General features: G+C 48.9%; 1 protein-coding gene across 2 annotated transcripts in view; it reads left to right on the top strand.

Moving 5' to 3' along the window:
* The window catches only part of NUP107 (nucleoporin 107), a 790,450-nt gene that overhangs the window by 228,178 nt on the left and 542,017 nt on the right, over window positions 1–20,255 (top strand). The gene's annotated exons all lie outside the window — the stretch shown is intronic.

The raw sequence follows: 20,255 nt of genomic DNA, 5'->3' as shown, positions 1-20,255 counted from the left end.
TTCTGTCCAGTACATTTTTTACGTTTTCTTTTTATCATCCCATCCAGGAATTGTTTCCAGAGCTGCATAGTGCTCTAAAGTAGAATGATAATGTGTTATTTATATAGCGCCTTTATCCAAAGCACTTTACAGAGCACATATTTACATACAATATCACCCAACAGGAATTGGTACTCATTTATCGACCTCAGAGGGATGAAAGGCTGAGTTGGTCTTGCCGGGATTTGAACTTGCGACCTGCAGATCACGCTCAGATCGCAGCAGCGAACGATCAACCCGCTTGGCGGCTTATACAAAAAACTGTTTTGCTTGCTGCACTCGGTTCTGTCTCTTAAGTGACACAAGCAAGGGGGTGTAACCAAGGACCACTACGACTCGAAGTATAATTTTCTTTAGTCACTCTAGAGCCTTGTTGGGTGATTGCAGACCTTTGGGAGGTGAAGTGAGGGAAAATCTGTGCCCATGGTGGGAGTATTAAACTGTATGCATGCTGGGGAGCGTCCCCTTCGCTTTCTAGGATGCACAATGGTTTCGGACAAGCACATGGGCTCTGGTATATCGCCTCCTGGTAGCTCGTACACTGCTGGTGGTCCTCTCTGATTTCAAGACTTCTTCTAGTATTCTAAGGAGGACCATGCAGTGCGAGTTTGGCACAGTAACCAGATTGGACAACTAGATGTAAATATTCTGGTTGGTTTGTGTTGGGAAAGATTTCTCTTTTGGCAACTTACCCTCCATAGTTTCGATGGACCCCCACCCTTTTTGCTTTGTTTTTTAACTTGTTCAGACTTTTTGAGGGGGAAGTAAAGCCTTCAGCTTCACTTCCCCTACTTTTTGTTCATTGTTGTGGGGGAAACTAATCCGTCCTTCAGACTATCAGTACTGGGAAACTATTTCCCTATTTGTCTTTTACTTTGGTAACTTTTTAACATCGCACACAGCATCTTGCAATGCAGTGCCTTTATTGACATTTTTTGTTCCTTTTAATTTGTCTGGTGGCAGCAATTATATTTTTACTGTTTCTGTGCTCTTATATGCAGAAACTCGTTTGCCACATATGGCTACTAAATGTGGATAGTGCCCTGAAATGGCCACGCCACAAGATTTTCGCTTGTACTTTAGCCATATCGTTTGGCTGCCTTCCTGCCTTGCCAGGTCAGGACATCCCATATAAGTTTAGGTGTGTGTGTGTGTGTTGGTGTGTGTGTGTGTGTGTGTGTTGGTGTGTTGGTGTGTGTGTTGGTTGGACTAGGACTTGCTTCCATGCAGAAGTTGAGGACACCTGCATCCATTTCGGCAGATCTGACTTCGAACCAAGAATCCCTGTTGAACAGCAGCTGTCTGAAGAAGACTCCTGAAGAGGCTTAGGATCCCTTCTTGCCTCTGGCTCAGTGAAGCGAAGGCCCTGTGCTGTGCTTCAACCCCTGAGTTTGATGGGAACTAGTCTCGACGTGTTCCCGAAGATGCAGCCCTGAGCCTTTGGAAGTGTCCCTCGACTATCCGGTGGACTGTCTAGCTCTCCAGTGGCTACCTCGCTAGAAACAACGCCATTCCACGTTTGCAGCTGGACCTTTTGGTGGTCGCCAGGTTGTGGTAAGTGTCGCCTTCCTGGTGAGTCAGCCACCCAGCTTCAAGGCCTCCTGTCCTGGAAGGACTTCTACAAACATGGCTGGAAGGATGCCTGACATCATCGGAGTGCGATGGGCGTCACTGGATCTCTCCTTCCCCATCCCGTGAAGTGTCCTGAAGGGGGCTGCATTCTGCATTTTCTCGTTGCCACGTGATGCTGGTTGCGAACAATAGAACCCTTGCTCACGCTGCTCGTGAGCACCTCATCAGAACCAACCCTGCACCCCCACCACCCACGGAGAGCCAGGGGAGTAATTAAGCGCAAAGCATTTGTCTCCCTCTGCCTGTCCTCCAAAAGATTACATTGGGACCAAGTCTTTGTTTCCTTCCATTCCACCGTTTTTACTTGCACAGTAACTTTGTTACATCTCTTCTTTTTAACAATCACCAATGCTGTGGATACATTCTGGGGAGAAGCATTGTAACATTTGCACACAAGGGCCCACTCTTCTTAGAGATTGGACTACTAAAGCCAGGGAATGTCACTTGTGACTTGCATCCATCTTTACTGCACTACTTTACTTACCTCCTTTGTGGATTTAAGTCATTGAATGCATTTTAAGAACGCGTGGTGACTGTACATATGTTTTTTTTACTGAATATTCAAACCCTGGGGGGGTGAATAACCTTTCCCCATTGGTCAATTTGCTGGGTATATTAGCGGGTATGGGCCCAGAGTTTTCTTACAGGTCAGAGTTTTTGTATAGCCCGCAAATTTGCCCTTTGCTTTTTTCTTTGCTCAGAAAGTGGAGCCCTAACCCCCACCCCCTTCTAGTGGCCTTGTTTAAAATGACAATTTCTTACAAATACTGTCCTATTTTCGTTGGTTATTTAAATTAATGATTTACTATAAATAAGCTTGCCCCATTTTTATCATGTTATTTTTTATGTTTTGCTAGACAAACTCTGAATGCAGTACCCTCTGGGGACACTACAAACAACTCTGACTACAGGTATAGGCAACCCAACCTTTGGTATAAGCTTGTACTACACAGTTTTTGTAGCGTGTTGAGCAGCCAGGCCTATCTCAAGAGGGGAAATGTGAGCAGTAGTGAAGTTACAGAGATTCAGTTACAGGTATTCAAATAAACTCTTACACTCAGGGTTCTTGCATAAACAATTATTTATCAGTCAGTTTTAAAGCCTTCTTCAGAGGGGAGCAATAGAATAGTAACACACAAATACACTTCAATACTGTACACTCAGAGTTTCTGAATCAGTAAGGACCCTTTTGGGATGGCCCACAGACACAACCATAGGTGACTTCAATAACAAGGGTGCTGGGGACATTAATATCTTACTGTTGGCATTTAGAATACTCTTAAAAGTTGGTAAAAGGCAAAGGTCATTAGATCACAAGAGATCACAAATATTCTTAATCAGGGCAAGTACTTTTAGATCCTCTTAGAAGAGTCATACAATGCAATAGGCTAAGCCAAAGTCAATAGGCAAAAGTCTTGTATATGATGAAGCAATTCTGGTAAGTAAATGGAAAAGCCTTTGCACAAGTTCTTAGGAGTTTTTGATTAAAAAGAAGAATCAAATATAGGGCCACAAGCTGATTAGACTTGTGAGTTGTGGAAGTTACAAGAGGTAAGTTCTCATAGACTTGTTTTACAGTACCTTCGCAATGAAGAAAAAGATGCAGCTGATGACTTCTGTTCCTGTGCAGCTCTGCAGATCTCACTGTTCCTGGGCCTCAGTCGTGGGGACAAGAGGGAGGAAGTTGGGGGACTCCTCCTGCAATGTACTTGAAAGGTCAAAACTTACAAGCAGCAAACTTCATTTTCAGTTGATGTTTCGTGTTTCAGCTCCTGGCGTCTACCGCAAATGGCAACACCAAGGTTCCTGGCTGTTGAGGTGGACTTTCCTTGCTTCTGGGGTCCTGCATTCTTTTGAGGGGGCTCCGGCTTGGTCAGTCCTGCTTCTTGGGAGTCCGGCGGATCTTCCAAAAGCTCTAGGTCAGCTTAAAAGCAACGCACACAATCCTGGTGTTCCTCTCCTTGGCTATACGGTTTCTAGCAGCAACTCTATGGAAATTCAACCAGCTCTGAGATGGATGATCAGGTGGCTTACTTTGGAGTCGATTGGTCCCACCAACTCAAAGGGAGAAGTTGTCCTTGCACGGGCTTCTCTGTCGATGCAAACTTGGCATTTCGGCACTGCAGCAGGGCTTCACCGGGCAAACCAGCGGTCCAGGAGTTTCAGCAGGTGTCCTTTTCAAGTTCTTCTTCGGTTCTTTCGTCCAGTGGTCAACTCTGCCTTCCAAGCCAAAAGACTTGCCTTATATTCAGTTTTCACCCATTTATTCCAGCCTAGCTGTCAATCACCCAGCAGGGTGGATGTCCTTGTCGGACAGTCAGCCAGCCAATCAACACAGAGTGCATTTGGGTCTCCTCGGAGACTAAGCACAGGGAGTTTCAGGCGCCTCCCTCACTTCCTGCCTACCCTGGAGCCAGAGATGGGCTTCACTCCTGAATCCCGCCAAAGGCGAAATGAACAAAGAGACCAAACTTGGATTGGCACGCAGAGAAAATCTCTAGAAGGACCATTCCACAAAGAAATGGTGAAAAAAGAAGACCGGGGGCGATTTTGTCAAAGATGGCTCCTGTGGTTGCCTTACTGGAAGTGCTGTGATGCTCGAGCTAAAACATGGCGCTGGTGCGCAGTGCATTCTGGGGGCACTCAGAGCCATAATGGATATTTATCCATGCCTCAGTGGAAAGCTGCACTTGCTTTCCGAAACATGTTTTCAACGTTATTCACTGCTGGGCCTGGAATGCAGGCCTTCTTAGCCAAGGACACAGCGCTGGGAAAGCTAAGATCCGCAGGTGCCGGCTGATACCTGATAACAAGATTTGTTGTGGTTTGCTATGCCTGCGCCAAGGTTTCGAGATGAGTTATAGAACTGTTTTTTAGAAGAGGAGCATTGCTCCTTGAGGTTACTGTCGGTTGACCCAGCTGGCAACCAACAGTTACCCATCAATGTGCAAGTGCATTGCCAGAAGGTTCGAGAAATTACCACCCCTTTTTGAGGAGTGCATATATGCGGAACCCCTCAACGATCAGACGGGACAAGTACAAAGACCTCAGTCGGAAGGGGGACGCCTTTGTCCGGCATACCTGTGGGCTGTTGTGCTCTCGGCCTGGCTGTTATCGGGGTCTTCCAGCCACTTCTGGCGAGATGAGGGATTCAGTTACGCCCACAGTGATGTATTCTCTTTTGAATTCTGACTTTTCTGTGATTTATTTCTGTGTTATCACTTGTTGCTTCCAAGCTTTGACTAAATAGCCGTATAAGTGCTCATTATTTTCTAAGCGTGCGTGTGGTTGTAAGTCATTGCGTTGTCTACCTGCGTTCAAAGTATTGGCTCTGCAATTGCGCTGGTGATTAATGACTGTCCGTGCACTCTGGGCGAGCAATACAGGTGCAAAAGAAGCCCGCAGTAAATGCAAACCATGGTAGTTCAAATGAGACCACTGCCACCAGCCATTCAGTGAGGAAAGGGTAACATACATTTTTTTACATGGGGATCTAGACACAGTGGATACTAAGTACCCCCTCCAGCACTCTATTGTAAGATAGTGTGTGCTGGGTCTAGAAACTTACAATGGTAAGTAAAGTCAATTTCACTTTACTGCTCTCGGAAACAATAGTTTATCCCAGAGAAGGTATTTAAACCGTGGGGAAATCTGAAAGACTGAAGGTGCTGTGCGACACAATGTAAAAGATGCCTATGGAGTTTGTCAGACTCCACAACTAAAAGAAACCGAGGTAACATTCACATTAAAATACATGAGTGGGAAAAAGGGTCTCACTCTCTCCAGGTAAAAAAATGTAAGTCCTCAAAATCCAGCAAAGGTGGTGGGAATTGGCACATTTCTGAGAATTCAACCCAACATGTTTTTTGTAAACTTAAATATTCCATATGGATTATTTAAGTCTCTCCCCCCCCCCCCCCAAATATAATTTACAAAATATATAGTGGTGGAGGTCTTGCATTTGTAAAGTGTTGGCGCGAGGAAGGGTGGAGTAGTAGTGCATGGTCTGCGGTAGTGGGAAGCTGAGGTATGTACTGTGGGGGCTTGCCATGCTGGAGTATCTTTAATATAATTAGTAATGTCCCATCATGGTTATAGAAGATTGGGGTGTTTGCCTTGTCCGTCTTGACTGGCAAGTCGGCGAATACGATCTTTGTGGCTGTAAACAAATTAAAAAAAATAAAAAGCCATGGTCTGAAGCAAATTGCTAGATTGGGAGGCCTTGGCTGTGCATTGGCTTTGGTGGAATAGCTGTTAATGTGTGGTGTGCTGGCCTAGGGTTTGAGGGAGATTTTGTTGCCCAACGCCTGTTGTGATGGGGTTGTTAGCCAGGCCAGTTTACAACCTTGTTTTAGCTGTTTCTCGAACATCAAATGGTCACCCACAGAGCAGATTTGTCTGGGTATAAAGTTCCAGAAGTGTTGCCTATGATGGGAAGGAAAGAGAATTTCTACCCACAAATGCGGCCAGTTGTATATCGTTCCCCAGTAACTCACTGAAGAGAAACATCCTGTAGATAAGGGGAGCAATAAAGGTCTGGCCCCAGTAGCAGTCATGCTCTTTTACATCTAACGGAAGACTGAGACCAAGGCCATAACCAAGGTAACAGAGAAGACCATGATTTGTCCTGGGGCACTTAAAAATCCCTCATCGTGACTCGCAAATACACATCCTCTTTGGATCACCAGGAGACAGTTGCAATAGGAAAACTGGACTCTGGGCATTAGACCCTTTTTAGAATAGGCCATCCTACTTTATCCCTACTTCCTCCAACCTTTTGCTTAGTGTCCCTTGAGTTGTTCCCCAGTACTCTGGGCCTTCCTCCAACCTTCCACCTGAAGAACCAAATGAGATCTGAATCCTATGCATGTGTTGTGTCCAGTTAGAGCCACCCAAGAAAACACTGTACTCCATAGAAGTGCTGTTTTTGCACACTCGTGGGCAAGGAAGTGCCTCTAGGTGTGCATGCTCATTCATTGAGGGGTGTTAGGCAGAAACATGTGCAGTTCCCTCTGGGACCACTGCAAAAGATTTAGGACTACAGGTGTTTGGCAGTAAACCCACTTGGTAGCAGTCTGTACCACACAGATTCACTTGGTAGCTGTGGCTGAGCAGTCAGACTTCCCTCAAGAAGAGTTAGGCAGTATACAGAGTATTCACAATAGGTCAAGAGCACACAATGGTACAAGTAAACACTGACCAGGGCTTGGTGTAAAAGCGATATAATTATTTATTTAAAAACCACATCTAGAAAAATACACAGGCACTAATAGTAAGCAATTCAAAAGCACGGTCACTAAAAGATATATACTCCCTTAAAAGAATATTAGACAAGTCTTAAGTAAAGCCCCACTTATTTTCAGACAGCGGTGAGCGCTTCACGTAAATGGCACTCTAATAGTTTGTTTTAAAAAGGGAGAGAAAAGCAGAGAACAAATTGAAACAGATCCCAACACTTTTACAAGAACATAACAAGAGAGGAAGGCAAAGTAAAACCGTGAAGTTAGAGTTCAATAGGCCGGATCCACTTTCAGAGGATCAAAACGAAATGTGTCCAAGGTCACACGGTTGCAGTGCACAAAAGTCTTGTAAAGGTTCAAAAAGGAGTTGGACCAAAGAAAGGGACCAGTTAGAGGGTCAAGGCGGCCAGCCCAGTCCAGAAGGTTAAGGAGTTATTATTACCTTGTAGCAATCTTTAGAAAGGGAGGCCTGGCGGACACGGTACCTTAAAGTGGCGAGAAGACTCCAGCGGGGGCAGTTGTTCCTGGCAGCGGAAGCAAGTCGGTGCTTCGTCTGGGGGAAGAGAGGATCTCGTCGTGGAGGAAGACAGGAGTCCGTTGCACTGCCAGGGAAGAAACCAGCTGCAGAGTTTCTCGGGTACAAGGAGCGATCCGTTGATTCGTGGTTCAGTGGTGAGTGGCTATCCGGCCGCTGGGGTGCTTGGCACGGGCAGTTCGACCACAAACTGGTCTGAGGTGCGAAGAAGGAAGGTAAAAACTGGTTGTACCCACCAGTCAGGGGAAGAAGCCTCTCCAGCCGGGAGATCTTCTCAGTTGTTGGGAAGTGGTGAGTCGGTTCCGCAGGGCTCCACCGGTGGTATCGTCGTGGTAGGTCGGCTCAGCTTCTCCCTCGTCAGATTCTCCGGTCCTGTGGCGACCTCTGAAGTTCCAGTCCCCAAAGCCCTGCTTTTATGCAGCATACCTCCATTCACTCAGCCTAGCTGTCAATCAAACATGCTAAGTGATGAGCCGGCCGGCTCACCACTTGGGACAATCACACAAGAGTGCGATTTGAGTTACCAAGGTAACTCAGTCCAGGGTGCCTAAACCACCTCCCACACCCCCTGTGGTACCCAGACAGAGTGGCACCACTTTTGGAGGCTTCTGTGGAGAAGCCCGCCAAAAAGTGGAACAAAGGGCTCGGGTTGGAGTCACAGAAGAGAACACAAACGCCATTTTAGAATAGAGTCCTGGCAAAAAAATACCAACCGGCGAATTAATATTAAATAAATAAACCAGCGATATGTTCGGGGCTATGAGAATTAAATAATTAAAGTTGGAAGCCTCGAACAATGGGAAAATCCCATAGGAAAATATTTGCGGTCGAATATAAAAAGTAGTTTCCACTGCCACCAGCCAAAACTCGATCAGGGGGGACGGAGACGTGCCCCCTCGACTAACAGACCCCGGGGCAATCGAATTGCCCCGACCAGTACGTCCACAATATGATGGTTTGTACTGGTTTCTGTTAATAATTTGGGACTAGTAAAGCCAATGGTGACTTTACATGCCCTGGGAGAGGGTGCTGTGTAACACACATAGTAAAAACACATGAGACCCTATGGAGTAAAGGACCCCATAGCCCATAAAACACATTAACGTTCAAAGGAACACCATAAATCGTGTCCAAGAGTGGGAGAATGAGTCTCACTCTTGGCAGGAGGAAAAAACAAACTCCAGAAATCCGGCAAAGCTGCTGGGGGACTCACTAGGTTAGGAAATTCAGCCTAAAGAGAGAATTCTCCCTAACAAGGGGGCGGACCACTACTAGGCATTTCAGTGACCTGTGTGGAGCCTTCATTCACGTTTTTGGAAACCATTATTTTCTGGCCTCGGTTTCGGGTGAGGATACCAAGTTAGGTTGTTCTGTTCCGTATTTTATTGGTTTCTGACGTAGGTACTGGTTCCTTGTTCACCTCCTACCTGGCTTCTGTTTACTGCTTTGGTTAGCAGTCATTCTGTCGGTCATTCTGTTGGAAGGGGGTATCCATTAGAATAACATTTTGCTTACCTTTTTGTATTGCTATTTCTGATGGACAAGTCTTTCCTCCTACAGATTCCTCATTAGTCCTCCCATCCTACATGTCTGATGGATTACTCAGATTCCTCATCCGTCCTCTCATCCTACCTCTCTGATGGATTGCTTAGATCCATCACCAGTCCTCCCATCCTACCTGTCTGATGGATTACTACGATTCCTCATCCGTCCTCTCATCCTACCTGTCTGATGGATTACTCCGATTCCTCATCCGTCCTCTCATCCTACCTGTCTGATGGATTACTCCGATTCCTCATCCGTCCTCCCGTCCTACCTGTCTGATGGATTACTCCGATTCCTCATCAGTCCTCCCATCCTACCTGTCTGATGGATTACTCCGATTCCTCATCCGTCCTCTCATCCTACCTCTCTGATGGATTGCTTAGATCCGTCACCAGTCCTCCCGTCCTACCTGTCTGATGGATTGCTTAGATTCCTCATCAGTCCTCCCATCTTACCTGTCTGATGGATTGTTTGGCATTTGTCCTTGTCCTCAACCTCCAAGTTTGGGGACATTGGTAACACCTGAGGTAAGGGGGCTTGTGTGGATCTCTTTATATACCACATGACCTCCCATCTGGTGCCATGGGTGCCAACAACGCTGCAACTGAGTAGGCATTGCACGCCCTAGAGGATGTTAAAGATATTTGCATTGGAATTTTTTCAGCCAGGTACTCGAGTTCCAATATGGCCATTACAGCGCCTTTCTATACCCACTGGCTTACAGGCTGTTTAGCCTTACCACTGGAGAACATAGACGGCAGTATTGCACCAGTTTAATGGCAATCATGATACCTCGACTGCTAGAGGTTACCTAACTTTTGTCCTCTATTTACCCTCTTGTCTTGTTCCACCGCGTAGGCATCGGTATAGATTGTCTTACTTAGCCTTGTAGACTTACAGGCCAGTACATGGGCTATATTGTCCACACTAGGATGTAACTATCATCACATAGGACAACATTTTTTATTTCGTGACACATCTATTCTTTCATTCCGTTGCATTACTGCTTTGTTCCACAAGTAACAGCTGTGGGGCACTATTAAAGCAATATTAAGGCACACACATAATTGATAATATCTCCAATAGGTCTAAGCGCTGACTAGACTCTCTACTTGAACTTCTCTTCCATTCAACTACAGAGAGAGAGAGAGCCTCCTGTAGGGTGTAATTCCATGTCTGGCCACTCGCTAAACAATGGCGTACTTCCTCTGATATAGGCTGTGTATCGAGCCCGAATTACCATAGAAACGTGGACATTCTGCTGCACGTCATTCGACTCGATGATCTATCACTACTACTCAAACTATGGTGCACTTCCTCTGATACAGGTCGTGTAACCAGCTCCAAATCACCATAGCAACGTGGACATTCTGCCGCACGTTATTTAACTCAATGACTTTCGCAAACGACACGGCGACTCTGTACTCCGTGTATGGCCCTCTGAAGGATTGCCTTTCTCACTACAGCGGAGACAGCAATTTAACTTCACTCCACGAGCTCTGTAAGTACATGTTCGTTGTTAATATGATTTCAGCTTTTACGAAAGCCGCTGGCAGCATACAGTGATAGCGCACCTTTGACATACCATTTTGTATGCGCTTTCTTTTTAGACGCCTATCGTGAAGCAGGCGTGCAGCGGCAATTGGGATACGAGTGAATATGAGAACACGTAGCCTTTTATGGTATCCATAGCCTGCAGCACCAGGTACAGCCTTATTTTATGTGCTATACCTTCCGGTCTGTCAACATTGTATATCCCCTAGGATTTCAGGGTGACTAGAGGGAGACATATATATCTTGGTTTGATTTTTGTTTCTTCTAGGCACTTGGATTGGGTGCAGACTACATTTGGTGTAGTGTACTCTGGTGGCTTCCAGTGAGCCGACACTACAATATTTCCATTATGGATTGCTGGGCATAGTTACCAGCCATCTGTTTACAGCCCCAATTGAGATAAAGAATCTCTTTTGGATTTGGGCACACTTTGTAGGCCTGTTGTCCTCTATTCCACTAATTTTTCAGTTCCTCATGCTTTACTCCACCTAGGCGACTTTGTCTGCATACGGGTCTTGTTTTCCTGCGGAGATCTTATTGTGGCTTCTCGAATGTATAAATTCATTTACTTATTCACTTTAGATAATGAGGTATATCTTTTTTATTGTGCTCTCTTGGAGCACAATCCTCTAGTGAATGTTGAATGATTACACATTGGGATTCGGTGTCTATTCTTTCTCCTTCTTCTTTTCCTACTCTTAGTCACCACATTGACTAACTGTTTCCATTTTGACATTTCTTAGCCCCCTATGTAAAATAACTCTGGGATGGAAATTGATTCTTTGTAGACATGTATTAGCCATTTTTGGGTTGTACTTTACTCTTGACTCTTCATTTTCTAGGGGTCAATTTCTTACACATCTGACATTTGGTCCTGAGGAAGGCGTTTTCTGTTTAGATCATCACGCCGAAGCGTATTTGACCACACCTGGCTGACCCCCTTTTGGCGCTCAGGGGTGCTGCTTGTGCCTGTATTAGCAAGGCCAGGCTCTATACGTAGACCCGAGCAGTACTGTAAGAAACTACTGGCAAGTGTGAATATACAAACTAAATTGACACCAGCCATCTATCTTCAATCCCCATAAGGAATAATAACTGGAAATTATTTTTTCTTTGGCACCCTTGGAATATGTATTTGTGGACTTCCATAATTGAAATAGGGTGGAAACTGAGTAATCTTATAACATCCCTTGACATAGGTGAGGAATTAAACCTCTGTGATACTCAGTGGTTTAGTTTAAATGGAAAGTCTTTTTCCTTTTCTTTTTTGTTTCTTCTAATTTTATAGCTTTTCTTGCTTTTGCTTTATTTGTTTTCAACTATTATTGTGCTTTATGGTTTATGATTTATTCAGATGTTTGCTTCTTTGTAATATGTTATGTATTTGAAGTTGAGCCCACTTTAAGAGAATATTGCCAAATATTTTGCAAAATGCTGCTGAGTCTCCTGTATAAAAGATTGTTTTAGGTTTTATATTAAATGATGAAAAACATTATCGAAGCCTCTGGTCAGAGCATATGTTTAGTTAAGTGACAAAACTAAAGGAAATGATTTTTGACAATAAATTGTATTATTGTTTGTTTATTATTTGTAATGCGCCGTCATACCCTCAGGTAGCAGTGCGCAGCATTTACATGAGATTGCGAAGCTTGGTTACAACATCGAAAAAAAATATATATAACATACAGTAATATACCCATTGATGCAAGTAGGCATCAATGGGTACAGTAAGCAAGAGTCTGATAGACTAAGCACCTAGCTATGATGGAAGCGTACGTTTTCAACCATAAAATGACCTTAGATCGGAAGTTCTGATAGTGCAAGTCCATTCTAAGGGGTGGTGGTAGAGAGTTCCATAATTTTGCTGCTTTGACTGGGTAGAACGTTTAAAATTGGGGACAGAAAGGCAGTCTTTGTATACTGTTCTTGTTGGTCCCAGGGAGGTCTGTCTATGGAATCTATCGATGAGATAGATAGGGGCAGCATTGTTGAGGGATTTGTGAGTAAGTGAGGCAGTTTTTAGGAGGATTTTGTCTTTGACAGAAAGCCAATTGTTCTGTTGACGATATGCTGTAATATGCTCTCTTCTAGAGATGCCCAATGGCGCTCTAAGAGCATTGTTCTGGAGAGTTTGGAGTTTGCTGGTGATGGCTTTGGGGGACCCAAGATAGAGAGCGTTACAGTATTCCAGGCAGGACAGTATGAGGGCTCTGGCAAGGGTCAAACAGCTTGTGTCAGATAGGAAGGGTTTGGCTGCACGGATCAATTTACAAGTGTAGGCCGTGGAAGAGGCTAGAGAGTTCACCTGTTTGATGTAGGAGAAGGTGGAGTCCAGGTAAAAGCCTAGGGTTTTAACCTCTTGTCCCACCTTGATACTATTCCCATTGATCATGAAGGAGCAATAGGCAGAGCCCAATTTCTTCCGACTGGTAGTAGTACCTAGAATTATAAGTTCAGTTTTATCATCATTCAGGCATAGTCCATATGTGGCCATGCATGCCTGGATGATGATGTACACTCTATTCACCAAGGCCAAATCCTTTCCATAATCTCCAGAAAGCGGAAGGAGGATCTGAGTATCATCCGCGTAGTTGGTGTAGGTGATACCGAGATGATCCAAATCATCGAAAAGGGGCTTACTAAATATATTGTACAGGGTGGGGGAGACACAGGAGCCCTGTGGCATGCCACAGGTGATGGGAATGTAGGGTCTGCTTCAGCTGTAGGTGAAAAGACCCTCATAGTTCTGCCGTTGTGGAAAGATCTAATCCATGTAATGGCCTCAACGGAAAAGTAGGCTGACGTGTGTGAGTGCATAAGACCGCGTGATCGACCAGGTCAAATGCTGCGGAAAGGTCTAGGAGGAGGAGTAAGGCTGCTTGGCCATGATCTCTTAAGTTTATCGATCTGGGCTTTAAGGTCAATGAGGGCAGTCTCAGTCACATGTTGAGGACGGAAACCTGATTGCCTAGCTCCAAGTAGATGGTGGGCTTCCAGATACTTCTGAATTTGCACGTATGCGACCTTATCCAATATTTTTAGAAGGAATGGCACAGTCGTTATGGGTCTATAGTTTGTGGGCGTGGCTGGGTCAAGTGTGGTTTTTTTAGTAGTGGCAGTACCCAGGATTGTTTTAGGTTGGTGGGGATAGAACCAGTAGAGAAGGAGGCATTAATTAATTTTGTGATGAAAGGGGAGAGGTCACATGCCGCATCTTTTTTAACTTTGGTTTTATTGGTAGTTTTTCGAAGAAAAATACAAACGGCAACGCTGGAAGCGTCGTAATCATCATAATTTAACATTGTCGTTAAACCCCCAGATTCCCTCTCCCCCCTTTCCCCCACCCCAACTCCTCCCCTCCCCCCAGATCAGAGTCACTTCAAAAGTCGAACAGCTGGAGCTGTTGTCGTCGCTCGTCGAGCGTTGCCACAGAGGTTTGCTATACTCTCGTGTCCAAATTGGCTGAGTGAGATCCGGCGTCTCCCGGGTCCTGGGCTACTCCTACATCCCTGAGTGATGCATTCCAAACCCGCCCCCGCCATTCTGCCTGAGTGTACTCATATTGTCAGTGGGGGTCCCAGACACATGCCCCATAGACCCCATACCAGTTAGCCTGAAAGGAGCCCAATTCGTTATTTACCATGGCCGTCAATTTGTCCATTAAGAACATGTTTTTTAGTTTCTTAAGCCAATCTTCCTTGGACGGGGTCTCTGGGCTCTTCCACCTTTGTGCCAGGGCCACTCTGCCCGCTCGCAGCATCGTCTCCCACATTCTTGGGTACCTATACAGTTCAGTGTCCTCCGGGGGGAGGCCCAGCAACATTGTTAGGGGGTTGAGTGGGATTAGTTCCTCGGTGACCTCGGCCATCCACCCCCGTACCTTCTCCCAGAACTCCTGCACCTAGGGACAGGACCACCACATATGCCCCCTCGATCCCACTTGGCCACAACCCCTTGGTCATCTGGGGGACACTCCCGAAAACATCTTGGACAGTTTCAACGGGTCCCTATGCCAGCCCTGTAGAATCTTGAAATTGTGCTCCATGTCCGATGTAAATAGGTTCCCATGAAATGCTATCTTAAAGACTTTGGACCACGCCTCCTCCGTGAATGGTTCCCCTGCCAGGTCGTCCCAAAACCCCCGAAACCCTCTTCTCCCCTCCAAGTTAACAGTGTTCAGTATTTGGTACATTTTGGAGACCGCCCCCTTCCTCGATGTGGCCGTGTCCAGATACTTTTCGAAGGGGGTCAGCTGCCTCCGTAGGTTCTGGCCCCATTTCTGGTCACAAAGGATGCCCTTCAGGCGCAGATATTCAAAGATTGAAAGTGACTCCCGCCCCAGTGCATCTCGCAGGGCCTCGTATTCGAGGAACTCACCCTCTTTGAACAGTTGTCCCGCCCATTCCAGACCCCCATCCGACCATGACTGGGCATTCCTAAATCCCCTGCTACCTAATTTGAGCGGGTGGCCCCAAAGTGAAGACATTGGCGAGGGCCATGTCGTGAGGTATGAGGTTGTGGGTCCCTCTTTCCAGATTGTCCAAAGTATTCCCAGGGTTGGGTGGGCTTTCAGTTTGCTCGGGATGAGTCTACGCGGCAGCCACAGGAGGTCGCGCACTTTCAGAGGGTGGGCGTCCATGTCCTCCAGGTATGACCAGTAGGTGCCCATCCCCTCCCTCATGTGCTCCAGCAGGACCCGCAGCTGGGCGGCCCGGTAGTAAAGGAGAAAGTCCGGTAGTCCGAACCCGCCCTCCTCTCTGGGTAGTGTTAGGGCGGCCTTTCCTATTCTCGGGGCCCTCCCTTTTTGTAGCTCACGGAGCAACTGGGCGGGGACCTCCGTTGGGAGCGCGGTGAATAAATATAGTAATCTCGGTAGTACGTTCATCTTTATCGCTGTCATGCGCCCATACCAGGACAGAATCATACCATCCCATCTCCTCAGGTCAGACATAACCCCCGCCAGGATAGGCCCATAGTTCTCCGGGGCCAATCTCGAGAGATCTCTAGTCAGGGTTACCCACAAGTACCTGATGGAATCCCTCCCCACCGCAATCCCCGCACACCTGTCCCGGGGGTCCAACCACGGGTCCTGGGCCCTCATGGGTAGGAGCTTTGACTTAGCTGCATTTATTTTTAGTCCCGAGAACTGCCCGAAGGCTGTCATCAGACGCAGGAGGGGGGGGGGGAGCGAGGAGCTGGGCTCCACCAAGTACGCTAGGATGTCGTCAGCGAACAGGGAGAGCTTGAACTCTACTTCTCCCCTTTTGATCCCTTTGATGTCGGGGTGGGCCCAGACTGCTATGGCCAGAGGTTCCATCGTCAGGACGTAGATTAACGGAGAGAGTGGGCACCCCTGTTGTGTTCCCCTCGTGAGGGGGAATGAGTCGGAGAGTTCCCCGTTCACCTGCACTCTCGCTGTTGGGGCTCTATAGAGGGCGGAGACCCAGGTCCTAACGTGAGGCCCAAAGCCCATTCGACGGAGGAGGAGTTGCATGTACCTCCACTCGACTGTCGAATGCCTTCTCGGAGTCCAAGGAAAGCAAACTCGCCCCCAGGTCTGATTCCTGGGCATAGTGGATTAGGTCTATGGTCTTCCTGATATTATCCGGGCCCTGCCTGCCCTTCAGGAACCCCACTTGATCCCCGTGTACTAACTTGGGCATTATCCCCTCCAACCGTTTACCCATCACCTTAGCTAGGATCTTGACATCTGTATTTAGGAGGGAGATCGGGCGGTAGGAGGAGCAGTCAGTGGGGTCTTTTCCTTCCTTGGGCAATACCACTATGATGGCTCTCATCATCGTTTCCGGCAGGGTGCCCCCCTCCAGTACAGCATTGAATACCTTTGCCAGGTGTGTGGCCAAAATAGACCGGAACCTCTTATAGAAGTATACTGAGAACCCATCTTCCCCCGGGGATGTTCCCGCCTTCATCCCACCGATTGCATTCTCCACTTCCTCCTCTGTGACCCCTCCCTCTAGACCCTCCGCCATCTCGCCTGTCAGGGATGGGATCTGGATAGAGTCCAGGAACTCCTCAATCTGAGTGTCTTCCCCGGCATATTCTGACGAGTATAATTGTTCATAGTAGCGTCGAAAAGCCGCTCCTATGACTGGGGTGCTATGGTCTAGTGAGCCCCGTTCGTTCCTGATTGCCCTCACCATTCTGCTCCTCTGGACCTCTCTAAGTTTCCAGGCCAGGATTTTATCGGCTCTGTCCCCCTTCTCATAATATTTTTGTTTCACTAGCTGGAGGTTGCGCTCAGTTTTGTGCAACAAGAGATCTTTCAATTGTAGTTTGTCATTTTCTAGGGCTGTGATTTGATCCATGGCCAAGGGTGCCTCCGGGGGGCCTCCCGGCTGGAGCTGTGCGATCTTTTCCCTAAGAGATTTTTCTTGTGCCTCCCTCTCCCTTTTTTTCTGTGCCCCCATTCTTATGAGAACCCCGCGTAAGGTCGCCTTGAAGGCGTCCCACAGCACATGCGCACCCACTTCGCCATTGTCGTTCAGCTTGAAGTATTCCGTAATGGCATCCTGCACTTCCTGCGCCAGGATATCGTCCTTCAGCAGGGAGTCATTGCACTTCCATCGCCCTTTTCTGCCACCTCGCCATTCCCCTATAATGGTGGTACGGACCAGGTCATGGTCGGACCAGGGGACCGGGTCAACCTCATAGCCGGAGACATATGGGCGCAGGGGTTCGTCTACCAGGATGTAGTCTATTCGGGAGTATGATGTGTGGATTGCAGAATAGTATGTGAAGGAGGGGTGTTCAGCCCTAGGGGTCGGGATGGTATCCACAAGGCCCAGCTCTGTGTTGATCCGTTGGAAGGAGCGGGCCATAATTTCATCTGCAGCCCTGGTGGGTTGGGGTTCCAGGCGTTTCCTATCAATTTTCGGGTCCAGGACCATGTTAAAGTCCCCCCCCACCACCATCAACCCGTGTACGAATAGTTTTAATCTGTTCTTCACTCCCTCCCAGAATTGCGCCTGGCCTTCGTTGGGGCCGTACACCACTGCAAGTGTTAAGGGGGAGCCCCGCAGGGAGCCCCTCGCCAGCAGGAACCGCCCCTCCGGGTCTTTCAATGAGGCTTCTACTTCAAAACCAATGTCCCTCGCTAGCACTATGGCCACCCCCCTTTTCTTGGTCTTGTGGGAGGCGCTGAGGACTTCCCCAATCCCCCCTCCCCGTAGCCTCGGTTCTTTCCCCCTCGCCCAGTGCGTCTCCTGAAAGAAAAGCACGTCTAGTTTAGTCCTCCTGAATTCCCTGCAGACCAGGGATCTTTTGGTGGGGGTGTTCAGCCCCCTCACGTTTAGGGAGCCCACGCCCAGGGTAGGTAGATCTTCAGCCATTGTCTAAAAAAAACCTGCTACTGGATAGCTGACTCGTGGCACTATCCTTGTCCGGCTCTTTTCGTGTTATCCTCTGATCCCCCGTTTCCCTTCCCCCCCTCCCCCCCAGGTGGTCCTGAAACCTTTCCCCAACTGACCCCTGGTCCCCTTTATGAACGTAACCATATCAACCAACCCCCTACCCCCCTACCCCCCTCCCCGGCGTCCAGCCAGACAGTTCTACCATTATTGGTAACCGGCCGGACCACCAGCCTACCGCCTCCTGCTGGGTGAATAACCAAATTCGCTCCTCCGTGAGCCCCCCCAGCCCCCCCCTCAGTGTAACTCTCATACTTGCTGTTCCGGGAGGATCCATATAAATTCGGACCCCCTGGTCCTGGAGTTCAGCCTGTCCTCGGGCCGGATCAGATGGCGAGTCCCCATGGTGAAATCTTTACACAGATCCCCCGAGGCTGATGTCGCCTGCCGTGAGATGCCTCAGCACCCTTCCTCCCCCAGATCCGACAGGCTCGCTCCACCCTGGCCCGGTTCCGTGTCATTCCTGTCCGTCGATGGGGACGGTGGGTTAAATTTTTTAAATTTCCGTGGGCCTGTCTTTTTTCTCCTCTCTCCTCGTGATCGGCGCGCACTGGCTTCATCCGCGGCGAACCCGGAGGGTTCCCTCCGCGGGATCGGGTCCGTTGCATATTCCTGTATGGCTCCCCTTATGTCTTCCTCTGTAATCAGGTTCACTCGTTGGCCTTCGTATTCAAACGTGAGGGAAAAGGGGTACCCCCATCTGTAGCGCACCCCCTTCGTTTTCAGCATCTGGGTCAGCGGGCGGCACATCCTACGTTTGGCCAGCGTGTATGATGAGAGGTCCTGGAAAATGGCCACCTGTGCGTTGTTGTAGGTTATCTCTCGGGATTTCCTGGCCTCCTCCAGGACCTTCGCTTTTTCAGTGTAGTAGTGGAAGCGGACCAGAATAGACCGGGGGCCCCCGGCTCTTCCCCCCGCTCTATGGATCCGATCAAACGTCGGTTCGGCTGTCATCTCGTCCACGAAGAGGAGGGCGATGATGTCCCTCACCACCCGGGTCAAATCTCTTTCCGTCTCCCCTTCCGACTCCGGCACCCCAAAAAATCTGAGGTTGTTCCTCCGTTCTCTGTTTTCAAAGTCATCCATTTGTCTTGCCCTCTCCTCGTCTCTCTTTTCCAGGGCCGTTAGTCTCAGAGCCGTGTCCAACTCCTGGGTCGCTGTTGAGGACTGGTTGGACTCTAGTTGTGACAGTCTATCCTCGACTTTGTCCACTCTGCGGTCCATGTTTTCCATTTTTTGGGCAATGTCTGCCCGCATGTCCCTAATCTCCTGCAAGACCGAGGCAAAGCCCTTTTCCATGGTAAGGGCGGGCAGGGGTGGGGTCTCGGAATGGGCCATGTCGGTCCGTCGGCCCGGGTCGCTGTTCTCCCTGCTGGTGACTTGGTAGCGGTATTCCTGGAGGGTATGGCGCCAACTCATTCAGTCCTCCTACTGCTCCCCTCTGCTGAAGCACCCCTGGGGGCTGGGGGCAGAGCCCGGTCGGGGAGCGCGCTCTCTTTCCTTCTGGTGTGGCCCTTTAGGGGGGCCTCTCGTGGGCGGGCACTCGCCCCACCAGACCTCCGGTGGGGGCCTCTCACCCCTTCCCCCCCTTGTGTCCTCTGTCTCTGGTCAGCAGTTCTTAGGGTGGGGGGGGAGCGGTTAATGATGTCCAATAGCGGTCTGTTGGAGGCTCACTGGTGAGGGTACTCTCCTCCGAATGGACTGGGGATGTTTTTCCCCCTCGACTTCCTTGCTTTTTTTGTGTGGGGGGGCTCGACAGGGGGGGGGGGTGGGGGCAACTCGCCCCTCCGCGCCGTCCGATGCGCCCCGCGACTGGTCCCCCGGAGTCCTTTAGGGTTGCGTGGGGGCTGGGGTAGGCTCCCCCCACCTACCTCGGCTCCGAATCCGGGAGCGCGGGCGGGCCGCCTTTCCTTAAGCGGGTCGCGGCCCGCGTCTCGTCCGGCTCCTCAACGGGGGACTTCCCCTCCGCGACGGCTCCTTTTTCGGATGCTGCAGGAGTGTTGCCGGCGGGTCTTCTGCCGGGGCGCCGGCGCGCTCTGCGTTCGGGGTGGAGAGGGGGTCGCGCGCCCCCACGAAACCAGGCTGCCAGCGTGCGCCACCTCCTCTCACGATGGCTGGGACGCTGCCTGGGGCTCTCCGGGGCTCCTCCCTTCGGGCCGCAGAGCTCGTTCTCGGGCACTCGGGGGTTCCCAGATGCTGCTCTTTTGCCCCAGGGGGCACCCGAGGTTCACGGGTTCCGTGGACCGTGAATTTCCCGTGGGGGGATCACGGGGGGGGGGG

The sequence above is a fragment of the Ambystoma mexicanum genome, chromosome 12 (genome assembly GCF_040938575.1).
Source record: "Ambystoma mexicanum isolate Mex_15411 chromosome 12, UKY_AmexF1_1, whole genome shotgun sequence".
Taxonomy (NCBI): domain Eukaryota; kingdom Metazoa; phylum Chordata; class Amphibia; order Caudata; family Ambystomatidae; genus Ambystoma; species Ambystoma mexicanum.
Note: the sequence above shows the minus strand (reverse complement) of the source record. Positions and strands in the feature narration are given on the sequence as shown.